At 40.0% G+C, this 17,874-nt stretch overlaps 1 protein-coding gene across 2 annotated transcripts in view; it reads right to left on the reverse strand.

The window, feature by feature from the left end:
• The window catches only part of BTBD3 (BTB domain containing 3), a 35,809-nt gene extending 24,930 nt beyond the window's left edge, over positions 1-10,879 (reverse strand). The window contains exon 1 of one of the 2 annotated variants that reach the window (XM_047745421.1): positions 10,729-10,879. The gene's annotated coding sequence lies outside the window, so the exon portion shown is untranslated. The remainder of the gene's footprint in view (positions 1-10,728) is intronic. The other variant, XM_047745420.1, reaches the window with a different exon arrangement.
• Positions 10,880-17,874: the final 6,995 nt, after the last annotated feature.

The raw sequence follows: 17,874 nt of genomic DNA on the forward strand, positions 1-17,874 counted from the left end.
AACTGAGGGTTTTGGAGATGGGGAGAGTAAGGGGATGGGTTAGCCTGGTGATGGGTATTAAGGAGGGCACGTACTGCATGGAGCACTGGGTGTTATGCAAACAATGAATCATGGAACACTACATCAAAACCTAATGATGTACTGTATGGTGACTCACATAGCATAAACAAATAAATACATACATACATACAAAAAGAAAAAGTAGCAGTCTCTGCTGTCCCCCCAAGGTAAGCATGGCTGCCAACGTAAAGAGAATTTGCTGTTCACTTTCTCCCTTCATTTAGAGACATACATTTGGTTAAACCTGGCTCTCTCACACTAATTTAATACATTCCTATGAACTATGTATACACAGTACAATATATTTGGTTCTATATAATAACCAAAATCTTTGTAACATATTAAGTAGTAGAAAATAGTTTGCTGGAAATAAAGTTCAGGTTAGGACTTTGCTGAAGTCCAAAGGAAATACTTCATCTACAAGCAGTAATTGCTCACTTAAAAACAGCCTTTACTGGGGCACCTGGCTGGCTCACTTGGTGGAGCACGCAACTCCTGATGTCAGGGTTGTGAGTCTGAGCCCCTTGTTGGGTACAAAGAGTACTTAAAAATAAAATCTTTAAAAAAGAAAAAAAAAAAAAAAAAACTTTTACTGAAGACCTGGTGTTCAAATACTTTCTTAGCTTCACTTATAAAAGGATTTTAGAGGTTGTGTATGTTGGTCTAATTGTAATCCTCATAATTACTTTATACCCAATAATTATATGTTATTATACAAAGACAGTAAAATCAAAATACAGGTTGTCCCAAACTTGAGCATCTGATTCTCCTATTACTCAAGCCAGACACCATTATATATTGACATCCCTAACCAACACCCACTTCGCAGAATGTATCAATGCCTTGTGATGATTTTGAGTACCTGCCAGCAGCTGTATGCTAGCAAGAGTTTAGGATCAAATTTGGCATTTTGAGGAGTCTTTCATGGCACTAACAAGAAAAAATAGGTAATAAAGTAACCCAGAATCTCAGGTAAGCATGGGCTGTAGGTCCCACAGAAATACTGTTGAGTAGTATTAAATTAACTAGAAAACCCACTAATTCACATAAATAATTCTACATATTGAAAGGTGTGTTGACACCATGTGGGGGAGGGGTGGGGAGTCTGCTGAAGAATGACCAGAAGGGACCAGAAGTGACTAGACCACACACTTACCTCCACTGCTGACTGCTCACTCTCCAACAAACAGGTGTCAGTTTCTAGTACTTACTTACCCTATCTCCCAAGGCCCCAGGAAAGGGAGAGAGAAGAAACCATGGAAAGGGCGGGGATGCACCCCTGCCAGAATGGGTGTCCGACATGGGGACATGGGGAGAGAGGGGACATGGCGGTGATGGGATGGGGCCTGTGGGAAGAGGGGACAGGGCCTGGGGGAAGGGCTATACAAGAGAAAGCAACAGCTGGCAACAGCTGTTTGGAGCTTGAACTTACATCCTAAGCAAGAGGTGCTTCTGAGTAGCTTTTCACGATTTTTAATGATGACAATAATATTATTTCAGGAAGAGAAGCCTGCTATAACACTAATTAAAAATGTTACCATTTTCTAGACTTTCTAGGAATGTAGACCATTCCCCAAAAAGGCCCCAATAACACATCTAAATGTAGTTTGACTACTATACCTGACTTTTTAACTACATTTTTCATGAACAGAGATATGAAAATAAGTACGACCTTGGTAATCCCTTGTCATCCAGAGACCTAAAGTGCAATAATGCCTAAAGGCCAAAATTAGTCCCTCACTATAGAGCAGGTATGTTTGCTGGTGTTGGGTAGGCAAGATTACCACTTCCAAAACCACTGGATGAATATAAAAAGAGGTGGCAATTTAAAAAAAAAAAAAAAAAAAAAAAAAAAACAACTTTACAAAGAAAACAATTGCTACATATGTCCCCAAACCAACTGCAGAACTATAAAAACAAGGTATATTCTCCAATTGAGCTATCAATTAATAAATAGCCTAATCTAAGGGTTATTTTGTGATTTGGCAGCAGAAAGACAGGTCAATGCTTTCTGTTCCGACCTGGCCAATAACACTGTTCAGGGTTCAAAATAAAATAAACTATAACAGTGATATTTGCAAAAGAATGAATCTTCACAATAACAAAACCCAGATATAATGTTCGTCTGAGTTTCAAAGGCAAATCAAATTTTTCAGGCAGATGCATTCAGAACAGTGGTGCTTCAGAAATTCTACTCCAAATGTGTTCGGTAATCATGTCTAAAACACTTACACCCTCTAACTGAATATGGGGATTGCTCTTGCCCATATACTACTACAGAAAAATTCAGGAGGTAAAATATAAGGAACTAGACATGTCTAGAGGAAAAGAAAGCACAAATTTAAGAAAAAATTCAGAGATTTTGTGTTTAGGTAATAGCCGTTGAGCTTACGCATTTCTAGAATTACATACATTTTGGTTTATTGTCTATTCTTTGGTTGCTTATATGATCTCTAAAAAAATCATCTTTTTCTTGTATTTGACATCACTTATTTGCACAGCAACTACAACAGCACAAACCATACACATAGCTCTTACTCTACCAAAACAGAAGGGAAGGGAGTCTGATGTTTTTGCCATACTCTGGATTTGAAGGACGTAAGAGGAGACTCTAGAAACACTGTAAGCAAAACTCTAACAATGACTGCAGCAGACTACTGTCTGGGAAGCTGAAGGTAAAGGACTGAGATGCCTAGATTTTGTGGATTTAGTACCATGTTCAATTACATAATTGAACATGTACTGTGGCTCTGAGTGGTTTCAAAATCACTTTATGAAAGAACTTATTGCAACCTCAGAGGAAAAAAGTTTAAAGGGGACATAAGAGACGGAGGATGTCCTTAACAGCAAGCAAGCACAAAAAGAGAAAACAAATGGTTACATACCACTTTGAGGGAGTGGTTAAAAAATTTAGTAACAGTGTATCACTGATATTTACCAGGGAGCTCAGACATGATTTTGGAAAGTTTCCAAAGTGAAGCCACTGTACCCTTGGTTAAAAGCTGAAATCCAGAGAGCAGGTTCTAGAACTTAACTCAACATCATTCAAATGCGAATCAAGGCAGAGCGCTAGGCTTTTCTGACAGTTAAGCAACTTGTCCCCACACACTGGCACAATTCAGCACTTTACAGTCTCTGACTTAATCCTCATATCCAGTCTACATATTATTACATCCACTGTAACTCACATGTTCTAGAACTTCTCCCTTGCTGGTGGGATGTTAAATAATTAATGTTGGACCCACTGATGCCAAGGTTTATACTACTTTATAAGAAATTTATTGAAAAAGCAAAAAAAAGACAAGGCAGACTACATTTATTCATTCAAAAATATTTACTGAACACCTACGTACCAGACACATGGAACAAATTAATGAACAGACATAAAATATTTGCCCACAAAGAACTTGCAGCCTAGCAGGGGTAGGGAAAGAGACAATTCACAATCAATCAATTAACAAGTTAGGTAGTATTTTAGAATGTTAAGAGATGCTACAGAAAAAGAAAATAATGCAGAGCTCTGTAAGAGGGATACAGAGCTTAACATGCACTTACAAATGGGGCAGACCACACTGACAAAGTGATATTCTAGTGAAGTCTAGAAGGAGGTGAGGAAACTGGCCATGAATATACCTGGGGAGAAAATATTACAGGCAGAGGGAAAACCCAACACAAAGAACTCAAAGTGGGAATGAGTCTATTATATTGCTGGACCAACAAGGAGATAAAGATGACTGGAATGGAGGGAAGGAGAGGGAGAGAAGTGGGAAAAAGGGCAGAGTTAGTGGTAGGCAGATTTGTATTGGGCTTTGTGAAGCTTTATGAGAAAACAGACTTTAATCTGAGTAAGGTGGAAAGCCACAGCACAGTTTTAATCTAACCTGACTCCTGTTTAAAAAGATTATTCTGGTTATTATGCTGATAACATACTAAAAGGAAGCCAAGGAATGAAAAAAGAGGGGCCATTGTAATAATCCAGTCAAGAGGTGCTGGAAACTTGGACAAGGGGGTGAGGAGTAGATAAAGGTGGGGAAAGGGGCAGAGATCCTGGATTTATGCAGACGACAGGATTGTGGATACATTTTGAAGATAAAGGAGCAGGATCTGCTGACAGCCTTGATGTGAAAAGAAGAGAATAAGGATGATTCCAAGGGTTTTAGTTGAATAACCTGAGAAATGAACCTACCACCCACCAAAATGGGCCAGGCTGGAGGAAGAGCAGGTTTGTAGAGAAAAATAAAAACTCAGCTTTAATCCTGTTAAAACTGAGGTATCTTTTATGTATTCAAGATTTCAAAAAAGTAGTTGACATGTGCTTCAGAAGTTTCAGAGCACTTTCTGGAAATACACAATTGGGAGTCTTATGCATGCTTTTTTATTAAAGTCTTATAACTGTCTGTGACAAGAGTCCTACAGGAACTGAGCCCGCATTCCAAATTAATAGGCTAGTGAGAAAAAAACCAATGCAAATTTTAAAAAATGACTGAAAAAGTGAAACCAGTGGCCTAGTAGCATAGAAGGAAAAGCAGCAGCATGTGGTGTCCTTGAAATCAAGTGATCTATGTAAAAAAAGAGAACGACCAATTATATCAATGCTGCCAATAGGTGAAGATGAGAAACGAAGGTTTAGCAACTTGGAATCTCTTTAGAAAATGTCCTAGTGACAGAATGGATTGAATATGATGTTATCATTTCAATTTGCATATGAACTGAATGTTTTTCTATAGAATTACCCATAAGAAAGGATTTACTACAATTTAATATTTGGGACTCAAATCAGTTGATCTGTTAAGAAATACTATTAAGAAAGTGATAATCTATAAATTCTATCAGTAATTTGTCAGTAATTGAATAACTGAATCAGTAATTCAATTCCTATCCTTTAACAAAACAGAACAAAAAAACCTCTAGGTAAATTGGAAATAAAGTATAGATTTTGTCCTGGTGAAGAATTATGACAAACCAAAAGCCACTATCACACTATTGTTTTTCCTATTAAATAAAGAACAACACAAGTTTGCACATTACCACCAATACTATTCGGTAATGTTCCAGAATCATTTTATCATGTTCTAGGAATGTTAGCATTAGTGCAGCATGCCATAAAACCAAAATAAAAAGTATAATTATTAGAAAGAAGTAGAAACAAGCGTCATTATTGGCAACTGATTATATAACTAGGAAACCCAAGAGAATAAACTGCTCTTAGAGTAAAAGCTCTTAGGGTAAAAGCCAGCTATAAAATAAATATACAAAAATCAACGACTATTTTATACTAGCAGTAGCCAATTTGAAGAACCCATCACAACAGCAACAAAAACATAAATACCAAAGAAGAACCCTAACAAGACATGTTAGGATGTAAATGAAAGAAAACAAAACAAAAAAACAAAACCTCTTCTAGGAGAGCTAGAAGGTCTAGATAAACTTCTAAGTCTCGTAAGAGAGACAGTGACTACATGTAGATGACAGTCCTTGCCAAAGAACAAGAATACTCGTTACTGTAGTGGAAAACTGCAACAAAACCAGGAAAGGGGAAAGCAGATAAGACAAGCAGCAACTTAGCCCACCTAAAAGAATGAAATGCTACACCTTAAGTGAAGAAAACTGAGAAGTACTCCAGTTTACTCACAAACTGGAAGAGAAAGGATGTCAGGCTAAAATAAGGTTAGTAAAAGCTGTTTATGGAGCCCTACATCCCAGGATGCCCTTCCAAGTTAAGTTGCTGCAAAGGTCTGGCTGACAGTCCCAGAGCTCAGTAAGACTGGAGACTGATTCATAGGAGAGTAGATAAATCAGTTAAGTCTCTGGGCTGTGAGAGCTCAGGAACCTTCCCCCAAAGTGACTCTATACAAAGAGAATGCTGAGACTCCTGCCAGATGCCTCCAGGAACCTGGCAGCTAGATCCTTTCCACAGCTCAGGATGCTGGAAGACCATACTCTCTGAGCAGCCCAAGAGGAAAGACCCTACAAAAGGCCCCAGTGAACAATTCCAAAGAAACAGTGAACAGTCAAAAGGCTGCCACTGGGGAGGGAGACTCAGGGGAATGGGGGAGAGGTAGAGGAGAGAGGGGCAAGGAACCATTTATTTTACAGTAAGCCTTTCAGTGCTCTTAGAATTAAACTATGTGCAAGTATTAGTTTAAGGATAATAAAATAATTATCTTTATCTGCAAGGACAGATGAATGTAATTGTTTTTCTAAGGAGTATCCTAACTTGCTCTACCAGGTATTTCTACGTATTCTAAATCTACAATTTAAAAGACTTGGCATTAAGTTTAGAGATCAACACATAGTTGAGTAAGACCTAAAACAGAAGCAAACCCAAGCTAGCCATTATCTTAATATGTAATAAAGGAAAGACCACAACCAACAAGGAAAGGATGGACTATTTAACAAATGCTATTGGTGGAACTGACCAGCTGGTGAGGAGATGGTGTAAGACAATTCACATCCATACATTAATACAGAATTAAATGTAAAAATCTAATATATTTCCAAAATTTCTATTATATTTACCTCACCTCTACACTTTTCAAACATAAATGTTTACAAGGAAAAATCATAAAGGACAAGATAGAGCTTGACTACATAAAACTATTTTGCTGTTTGGAAAATACCATAAAGTAAATAAGAAAGACAAATAAATCACTGCAAATATGATAAAGACATAATACTCTTTATATGAAACAGGTATTTAAAATCATTTTTTAAAATCATCAGTTAAAAGTAAAGGGGGCAAAGTACCTGAACAAACACCTTTCAAAGGTAAAATAAGAAGCAAATCACTAATTTCACTAGTTACCGAGTGTTAAGACCGCATTTTTATAGAAAATTAGGAAAGATTGAACACTGGAATGCCGCCACAGTAGGGAAACCATTAGGTGCGTAAGGGAACCAATGCGTCTTGGCATAAGCAGTTTGGCAACATGCCTCAAAAGTCCTAAAGAGTTCACCTCTGCCCTAGGAATTCTGCTATAAATCTAGCCCAAGCAAGTCTGAGATACTAAGAAATTAAGGCATAGGCATTTATCCCAGTTCTGCCTGCGAGTCTGCTCTTAACTTTCTGAGCCTACGAACTCTCTTGCCAGATTCTGTTGAAGGCCTTCCTCTATTTGGCTCATTCCATCTTTCCAAAACTCTATGTTACAGGCACCGTTATTACCCTGATTCCACAGATAAAGCAAACCCAATAAAAGAATTGGGTAGTTAATAAAGGCCACTTAGATCTGAAGTGGCTGAGGTAAGATTTACAACCAGCATTTAACACCATTTTTTTTAACCACTAAAAAAAGGAAATGTCAGACAACAGAAAACTACTTAAAGTTTGACTTATCCATCATTAGAAATCTTACATCCAGGGGCACCTGGGTGGCTCAGTGGGTTGGGCCTCTGCCTTTGGCTCAGGTTATGGTCTCCAGGTCCTGGGATCAAGCCCTACATCGGGCTCTCCACAAGGTGGGGAGTCTGCTTCCCCCTCTCTCTCTCTCTGCCTACTTGTGATCTCTGTCTGTCGAATAAATAAAGAAAAATCTTAAAAAAAAAAAAAAAAAAAAAAGTCTTACATCCAAAGATTTGAAGGCATGGAAAATGTCTACTGTATATTAAGGAAAGGGCAGTAGGGGCACCTGGGTGGCTCAGTGGGTTAAGGCCTCTGCCTTCAGCTTGGGTCATGTTCCCAGGATCCTGGGATCAAGCCCCACATCGGGCTCTCTGCTCAGCGGGGAGCCTGCTTCCTCCTCTCTCTCTCTCTCTGCCTGCCTCTCTGCCTACTTGTGATCTCTACCTGTCAAATAAACAAATAAAATCATTTAAAAAAAAAGAGGGGGCAGTATTTAAAATTGCAGATGAAATTAAAAATGCCAATTTTAAAATATTCAGACAAATAAAGCATAAGTGGAAGTATGCCATTTCATGAACAGTTTATTTCTGATAATGTGATTTTAATTTTAATTTGGGGGGGTAATTCTCTAAATGTCTACAACAGGGACAATTTCTTTTTATTTCAAAATGTTTAGAAGCCATAAAACCAACAGATTCTCTCAAATGTAGGTGCTCTGAAGGCCTCAATTTTGAAACGTGATGAAAAAAGGAAAGAGTAGGTGAGAGTTTATGATCTTAGCAGCAAAGCATTACTGCTGAACTACAAGGTACATCAAATGAGAAAGATTTCCATCATTATTTTGAGTAAGATGGGGGGAAAATGATCCTTTCAGAATTTGCTTGATAGTCCAGTTAATGGATATCTAATTAGCACCTAAGACAAGAGATAGTTGCAGGAGAAAACCTCTTCAACTCCCAAAGCATGCTCAGAAACACTGGTCTACTAAAAACATTTTGGAATTGATGGACTGAATTCTGATTATTATTTACACAGTAAAGTTTGAAAGGTTTCAAAAAGCAAAAGCCTAAGACATGTAAATGACAGATTTCTGTACTACTTTGTTCAGAGCAGTTTCAACAGTTCCTTGCAATCCAAACAGGAATTAGAATACCTGTTTTGAGCCTAAAAGAGTGAACGTTTTCAAAAATTATCTTTGGACGTATGTATGTTGGGAAGGAAAGGAGTGGGCAAATTTGTAGATTAAAAAAAAAAAACTTTCTTTTATTAAAGTATAATACTACAAGTCATTTAACTTTTTGGAAAGAATCACAGCAATGCACTTTCTAAGAACAAAACAAGTTAAGGCTGATGATGACTTCTTTCTTCTTTTTTGGCCACAATTTACCGGAAGATTTTTTGGCTGTAGGATTGTATTTCACTTTTAAAATTTCTGAAATACCTTAGGACTTTGGAGAAATTAAATATACAATATTTAGGCTTCTGTGCCCCCCAAAAGACAACTGTTAAAAAAAAAAAAAAAACAAAAAAACAGTCTCCACTACATTTTAGAACTTTGTTAAACAAGTTCTCTGCGCAAAGACTTGGATAATGAATATTCCTCATAGCTGCGAGCTGTATCACCCCATTCAACAGCATTAATAATTCTGTAATCACTTAGAAAAACTGAAACTGTATGAGCTCACCCTTACCTGAGCGGAGGCCAAGAACTGAAAAGGGTGATTCAAATTCTTCAGAAAAGGAAGAGTCCTATTCTGAAACCCAAAGGTAGGAGGACCCGCCCACTTCCCCTGGAGGACTCGTTGCTATAGGAACCAGCAGTAACCCTTCAGAGCCAGTACAGTCTGGGGGAGGGGGGATTCTCCCAGAGGTTGGGGGATGGTTAAAAGAAGGGAACGGGGAGAGGGTAAAGAAGGGGGGGCGTTGAGAGGTTAAAAGACAATGCAACTCCTTGAGGCTGTGGCAGGGGTCAGAGAAGGAGGGCTGCAACCCCAAAGAAAATTCAAATCATCAGTGAGAACAATGACCCGGACGCTGGAGGTACAGTATAGTTAAAACTTAAGTTTGAACCATTAGACACTTCCCTCCCTACCCGGTGGGAAACAAAATACCCTTTGTCAGTTCCTGTCTCTGGAAACTGAAGCTAGACTTTTATCTCAACTACAAACAGAATGCTACTTCGTAAAATTGAAATCTTGACTTTCTTTTTATTAAACCAGAGTATCCCACACTCTGTTGCAAATTAGAAACACCTAGGGATCTTTAAAATATACATCGTTTTAATTTGTCTGGGGTGCTATTTAAGCTGAAGAGTTTTAAAACTCTCCAGTGATTCTCTTCTGCGGCCAATTTTGAAAACTACTATAGTCCGTGATTTGGCGAGGTGGTAGAATGTTTAAAAAAAAAAAAAAGAAAAAAGGCGGCACAATTATCTCCCTTTGTCTTTTTAAGGCTAATAATAGAATTAGCTGGCTTTCTCCAAGCACACACAGGACAATAGGTTTCTTGACAAACAGGAATCCCCAGCATGCTCTAACAGTACTTTCTTTGAGATAAAAAGACTAGGTAGTATAACCTTTTTCTTCCCAAGATAGCAAACATCCTTCTAACCCAAACACTAAACTTTTACACCGATTTTTTGAGCGAATGTGCCACGAATGCCTCTTAGAACTTGGAAGGACGAGTTCCAGCACCAGAAGGAAATAGAACCCCCGTAAGATCACCAACATTCGACGAGGTTCTGAGGCGACCAGGTCTGGGAAAGGCCGGGATGTACGTCCCTGGAGCCCCCAAGCGGCCCCGCTGGCAGCGCCTCAATAAAGTTACTCAGGGAAGTTTGCTCTGGTTTCCAACCATGCGCCTCGCCGACCCAGGGGCGCGGCCCCCGCCACCTGCTCGGCGCCAATGCTCCCCAGCCGCGCCCCCTCCCTGGACCTCCGCTACCTCCGCGGGTCACGCACTCTGCGGGCGGCCGTGTGGTCAGCAGAGGCCTGGGGGGGCTCGCTTCGCCCCTCCCCGGCGCCCCATGGCTGCAGCTGGCCCTGCCCCTCGGGCCACGGCGCCGGGACCCCCCACGCGGGCCCCCGCACCGTCCCGCCTGGAACCCCTCGGGAAGCCCGCTCGTGCAGCCAGCGTCTCTCCAGCCTAGGCTGGGGATCCCGGCGCACCCACAACCCCCGGCTGGGTGCCTGCCCCACAGCCCCGTCCCGGCCCAGAAGCGCTCCGCACCTTCGGCCCGGGGTCGGGAGCGCGCCCCTGGCCGGGCGGTCCGGTGCTGCGCACGCGCGGAGGCGCCCGCCAGCTCATCCACGGCGCCCTCCACTCACCGTCCGCGCTCTTCGTCACCTCCGGCGTAGCCGCCGCCTGCGCTGCTCGCCGCTCGACGCCCAGACCCGGTGCCCACTCCTCAGGCCCCGGCCCGGGGACTCGGGGATCCAGCGCCCGGCGGGCTTTGGCGGGCACCCGCACGCAGGACACGCTCCGCGGGGCCGCGCGCGCGCGCCCGAGCGCCGGGAGGGGGCGGGGCCAAGCAGGCCGCGCGCCCGGAGGCAGCCCTGGATAAAGGGCATGCGCAGTGCCTGTCCTTTCCTACAGTCCAGTTGCGAAGAGGGCGGTGACCCTGGAACTGGGAATGGGATCGAAGTGGAAGAGGGGTAGGATTCCTCCTCCCGGAGAGGCAAGTTCACCCTTGTCCCATAGACTGCAGGTTTTTTTCTCTGGTTCCTTCAAATAATGTGTTCAGCATTTATTGAGCACCTACTTTTGCAGAGCTTTTGTTCAGGATACAGGGCATTCTCCGATAATGGGGAACCACTGGCTTGAAATTCCTTTTTCCTGCACTGATTGTGTCCTTCTCTTTGAACAGATACTACACTCTTAAGTGGTTTGGGGAAGGAGAGTTGCTGCTGGGTTGGGGTGATGCCGAAAACTTCATTGAGAAGCCTGGAAGAATAAGAACTGGCGTCAGAAGTTTACCTAGAGAGAAAGGTGAACACAAGGGAATTAAGTTGCAAAAAAAAAAATACACACACACACACACACACCCCACGGAGACAAGTTTAACCAGAGTGTATTGTTCATAATGAAGGGCAAATAGAATGGCTGAAAGGGCACTTGAAACTCATCTGGAAATTATTTTTAATGCTTGACCTCAAACTTACCTTTTTTCAGTGGGTGATTGAAAAATGCTAAAGATGGTGGGGAGAGAAGAGGTGAGGTCTGATTAAATGCAGAATTTAGAAGTACAAAGACTAGAGACGTACAATGTGTATATTAGTAGGGAGTGGTAGGGTCCTAATTCCAGTGTTGGCACCAGGCATAGAAAACATGGAGTAGTTTTCAAAGATTGTGAAGGACAGGAGAATTCCTAAGCTTTTGTCACTGCCTTTTTGTATATACAGGGCAGTTTATTAAAGATACCAACTTCATTAGATTAGATCATCATCCTTGGTAAGTATTTATTAGTGGATAAATTAGACTTCTAAAATACATAGCTGCAGTCACTAAATGTTCCTTCTAACTGGAATTGGGCCCTGGTTGGGCCCTTACTTGCCCACAATTGAAAAAACTTAAATTTGAGAGACTGTGTGTGTGTTTGTGTGTAGACACATGGGCTTTGGGAAACAAAAACCCCCTTTCTAAAGCCCAAATATTCTGTAACAAACCATCTGATATTGTTCAAATGACTAATATCTCTGAGTCTTACTGTGCTCATCTGCAGAATGGAATCATAATGGTTAATTTTAATGTGTCAATTTGGCTATGCCACAGCCCTGAGATATTTCATCAGACATGTCCTAGAGGTTTCCAAGAAGGTATTTTTTCAAAGTAAGGAAAACATTTCAGTCAGTGACCTTTGAGTGAAGTATATTGTCCTCCATAATGTAAGTAGGCATCATACAATCAGTTGAAGGCCCTAATAGAAAAGTACTGACATTCCCTGAGTAAGAAGGAATTCTGCCAACAGACTGCACTTCTTCCTTTGGGTCTCCACCGAGCCAGCCAACCCTCCAGATTTTGGACTTGCCAGCCTCCACAATCATATGAGTCAGTTCCTTGAAATAAGTCTCTCAGTTCTCTCTCTTTTGATAGGTAGGTAGGTAGGTAGACAGACAAATGGTTCTGTTTTTCTGGAGGGCCCTGACTAGTATACTTTGCAAGTTTATGAAAATTACATAAGTCAATTACCATCTGAATCTGAAACATGGAGATTCTAATCTTTAACGTGAGAGGTTATGAAAAATTAAATGAAAGTAGGTAAACATGCAGCATATGTTAGGGTCTGAATTAGTGGCAACTACTGTTGCTTGTGAATGAATAGCAAAGGCAAAACCGAAAGAGGAGAAAAGATGGACATTGGCACTGAAAAGCATTTTCTCAGTTCACTGAGTAATAATATTAAATGTAATAAACAAATTTAAGAAGTGACAGAAAATTTTGATCCTCCTAACTCAGACATGCTAAAAGGTGATACATATGAATATTTTAATTATTTGCAAATAAACGCCAAATGAGCTATTAAGTAAGGATAGACTTTAGGTGTACTTTTACTTTATTTGAAAGAGGGAGAGCGCCCGTGCATCTGCATGCACGTGCGCACACACGCACAAGTAGGGGAGGGAGGGGAAGCCGAAGAGAGAAAATCTTAAGCGGGCTCCCTGTCCAGCTCAGAGCCCAACCCAGGCTCAGTCTCTGGACCCTGAGATTGTGACCTGGGCCGAAATCAAGAGTCAGACGCTTCACTGACTGCACCACCCAGGCACCCCTTAGCTGTACTTTTTAAAACACCAAACATGCAAAGCAGAGATATGAATTGACATCTGAACTTTTTATTCCAATTCAAGCCTCAGTTCGGTTCACTCTACTTGCTACTTGGGAGGGAGAAACCAAAGAGGAGGTTACTTTTGAGATAATTCCCAGTCTCAGAGTAGGTACATGATAAAGAACTCAGTATATTTATTGAATTCCTTCTGGGGCAGGCCCGTAGCTACTGGGAGCAGGCAAAAAATGGATAAAATATTCCATTTAATCTACAAATATCGCCACTTACTATGTAGGAGGCAACATCCCAACCCTCAGGGAATTTATCAAAGAGCCTAGGAAAAAAGGAATAATCATAACTGTAATTTAAGGTAGGGTGTGGCTAGTTCCTTTGTAAGGATGTGAATGATTGGGCCAATTACATTTTGTTCAGGAACTTGATGCTGGGGACTCACTCTCCTAAACCTGTCTCCATTGTGGCCCCCAACTTTGCATAATTTGGTATGGTACGAGCCAAAGGGGTAGAGAAGCAGGCATCTTTTAAAACTGTTTTGAGCAAAGCTGATAAATATCAAATAAAATAACATTCCACTGACTCACTTCTGAGCTACTGGAAAAAGTCAGCAGGGTGGGGGAAACATTTACCATTCATTCAGATGTAAAAGCTCCAGTTTTCTTTATTTTCTCTTTATTATCAAGCCTGTTATCTTTAAAGGAGAATGTAACTTTAGAGTTTAAAAAAAAAAAGGCTGAGATAAATTTTCCCTGACCTAATGGAGATTTATTAGGAAAATACATAAAAACCAAAATGAAAATAACAAAAGGTGGGGGTTTGGGTTTATAAAAAGACAAGGAATGATTGAGTTGGAAACCATTACACAGGTGGACAAAGATGACCGTCATGTTTGTCCTGTAACCAGTGCTGTCATAACGTACCCTCCTTTTCCCTTTTGGCTGAGAACAAAATATTCCACCATGGGTGACAGTGAACCAAAGCCAGCATTTACAAAAGCAAGTGATTTGGGGGAAATAATCTAGCATTTTAGTAACTGTTAATACTCAGGATATTTTATTTTGAGAATTTGTGAATATATTCATTTCAGGAACTTTGCCATGGTGAATGGGAAATAAATTAATCTGGGATTAAAGAAAACCCTATAGTAGAAAAGGAAGAGTTTTAATAAAAATCAAAAGGAATGGCCTCCAGCCATGGATGTTAATTATCATCTGATGAATAATAATGATAATAGGAGATGTGAAATAAGTTAAAATACACCCTGGGCCAGATTTTTTTTTTTTTTTTCAATTACAAACCCTGGAATGTTGCCTTGAAAATTTAACCAGTGTGCTAGCATTAAATGGTTTAAAATTAGACTTAAAACGCAATTAGCTCTACACTATTCATATGTAGAGTCTCCATGATTTTTTTAGTAATGTTATTCAAATGAATTCAGTTTACTCAGTATTACAAGTAGAATGTTGATCACCCAGTGGAGAGAATGGCAATATAAATGTTTCTTTCTATAAGTATGTTTGATCATGAAAAATCAAAATTTAATAACATGGCACAATATTGGTTATTCTTTATAGGCTTTACCTCCTTCTAATATTTTACCCACTGACAAAATGTGATTGATTGACACAACTTTCCAATTAGCTGACTTTTGCAAATTTTAATTATACCATTATTATTGGATATTAAACTTTATATCAGAGTGACATTTAAAATATCAAATTAAGTATAATCATAAAAATTAAATGCATATAAATTGTTTTGTATAAGCAATGTATAAAAACAGTATGACAAATCCAGTATTGGGTTACAGAGGGGTTTTTTCCTTTAAAAATGAACCTCTATTGGGCGCCTGGGTGGCTCAGTGGGTTAAGCCGCTGCCTTCGGCTCAGGTCATGATCTCAGGGTCCTGGGATCGAGTCCCACATTGGGCTCTCTGCTCAGCAGGAAGCCTGCTTCCCTCTCTCTCTCTCTCTGCCTTCCTCTCCGTCTACTTGTGATCTCTCTCTGTCAAATAAATAAATAAAATCTTTAAAAAAAAAAAAATGAACCTCTAACAGAGCATTATATCCGGTTTTAAAGGAAGTAAACACATACATTAAGCAAGGTTTTGTTAAGTCATATGAATATTAAAATAATTATTTCTATATCTTATATTCTACTTTAGTGGGACAGCCTAGGTCTCAGTGGCACTTCTGTATATGTTGTCTGGATTTTTTACATTGTGTTTATTTAGTGAATGTCCTCATAGAGAAACCACCTCTGACAACCGGGTCTTAAAACTTTTCTGTGATGCCTACGTTTATTTGATATGTTTAACTCTTATGTCCAGTATCCTATTGCAAGTATAAGAGCTAATGCACATTCATGACAAGTATTTCCCATCTTGTTTTCTATTCCAGCAATTACTGACCACCCGCACCTAATATATTTGGTACATCTAATTTTTTTCAGTGACAAACCACTCTAAGACTTAATAAAACAGCAACCTTTGTTTTTTCCATCAAGTCTGCCGGTCTGTCTGGGCTGTTCTGTGTCTGGGCCAGGCTTGGCTAATCTTGTCGCGCTCTCTCAAGCATCCACATTTAGTGGATGGGGTGCCTGAGGCTGGTTGGTCTAGGATGGTCTCAGCTAGAACAGATTTTCAAGCCTCTGATTGTATCAAGTTGGCATTGTTTTATTGGCCAGAGCAAGCCACCTGGGCAAGTCCAGAGTCAGTACAGGAGGGCACTCCCGAAGGGTGTGGTTACAGACATTAGTGCATTCAGTCTGCCATGTTTAGTGTTTTGTTTGATTAGTCCTATCATATTTCATTCTCTTCATTTCCAGTTCTTACTCTACAATGATCTTTTAATCTATCTTGGCTGCGGGGTTGAATATTTCTACCTCTTGTAAATGAAATCTTTCTTTCTCTAAGTTTTATTAGCATCTGTCTTTTAGAACTTTTCTTTGTGGTTTAGTCATTTTTACACTTTTTTGAAAACTCTTTTAAATTTGATTGTATGGATAAATAATGTAAATAAATAGGATGTTTGATCAATTAATCAGTAAAGAGATACAATGTGTTTAAAAGACTATACATTATCTTGAGTTCAAAAAAGTTTTTTTTTCCCAAAAAAGGTTTTAAATGCTCTATATTTTGTCTAAATTCTCAACCAGATTTCAGAAAGATTAAATAAGTAAAAATGTTCATATGCATATAATATTGGTAAATACTTCCTGCTTGTCCAGTACCCATTTAACATTTGTACTTAACACGAGCATTATCCACTGCATTTCTTTACAATGGATACCTTAATTTATCACGTAAAACCATTCCCCAGTTCATCATATAAAACCATTTCTGGTTCAATTTTGAAGAAAATATGCTGAAGGGTTATATATGGAGAGATTCATAAATACAGACATGAGATAAAAGCCATCATTTTTCATCAATTGGGTATATGACTAAGCTATGTTTTAAGAACTAGAACAACTATGTTTCCATCTCTGGGGGTACTTCTTTGGTGGAGATTCAAAGTCCTATGGAAACCTTTTTTCTTTTTCCCTGTAAACAGGCATTATAAATTATTTGTTACTGGATTATAACCTTATAAGAGTAAACTACAGTTCATAGAGCTTTGAATTGCCATGCAACATTTTGTGCCTACATGAGTAAATGACAAAAAATAGCCTAAGAAAACACCACATACTTACGTTGTGCTGTTTGCCCTTTTAAAAATGGTTATTACTGTGTAACTCCTCATAAAGCTGGAGAACGTATACTTTCTAATAAAGTAACTTGGACCAGGGGAGGCCTTATAGATTCTGATTCTCCCAAGGTTAGTTTTGTGGATTTGGAATATTCTGGAACTTAATATGACAGCATAAAACTGTATCTCACCCACCCCCCCACGCAGCCCCACTCTGATTTTCCTTAGAACCAAACCTCCAAACAGGATTCAAGTGCAAGTAGTTTATTTGGAGGTGATCCAAGGAAACGCTGGTGGTGAAGTGGGAAAGTAAAAACAATGAAGGGGAAGCAGCCAAGTTACAGGCTGGAGTTCAATCATGCAAGGAAAACTCTGGGACCCAGCACAGAGCGCATGCCTCAGGGATATTCCAGTCAAGAGTCCAGGGAGCTGGGATCATTATCCACTAACTACCATTCATCAAGGGACACAAGAGCTGGAATCATTACCCACCCATGCAGTCTATCCAAGATGGAGGGCTGCTCCCAGGGAAACTATTCCCTACACTTTGATTTACCCTTGCTTATAAACTAAAGGTGTTTCTGTGGCCAGCAAAAAAGTCAAAAACTATCAGTTGCTGGCAGTTGTAAGCCAGGCATCTGGAACCAGTACATGTAAGGAAGTAAGACCTGGGTAGCACCAGTATGCACCAGGTACAGAGGGACACAAAGTGGCATCATACAGTCCCTTCCCAGGCAGACCTGAATTTTATCTTCATTTCCTTTAATATCTCTTTCCCCATGTTTTCTATTTTCTTGTCCTCTCTGATACTCTCAGAATTCAATACTCTCAATAAAGTTATATTCTAAAGATACACATACTAAGGGATCCTGGGCGGCCCAGTCAGTTGAGCATCTGATTCTTGGTTTTGGCGCAGGTCATGATCTTGGGATCCTGAGAAGGAGCCCCAGGCCACTGGGCTCTGCACTCAGTGGGGAGTCTGCTAGAGAGTCTCTCCTTCTTCCTCT

This window comes from Lutra lutra, chromosome 9 (assembly GCF_902655055.1).
Source record: "Lutra lutra chromosome 9, mLutLut1.2, whole genome shotgun sequence".
Classification (NCBI taxonomy): domain Eukaryota; kingdom Metazoa; phylum Chordata; class Mammalia; order Carnivora; family Mustelidae; genus Lutra; species Lutra lutra.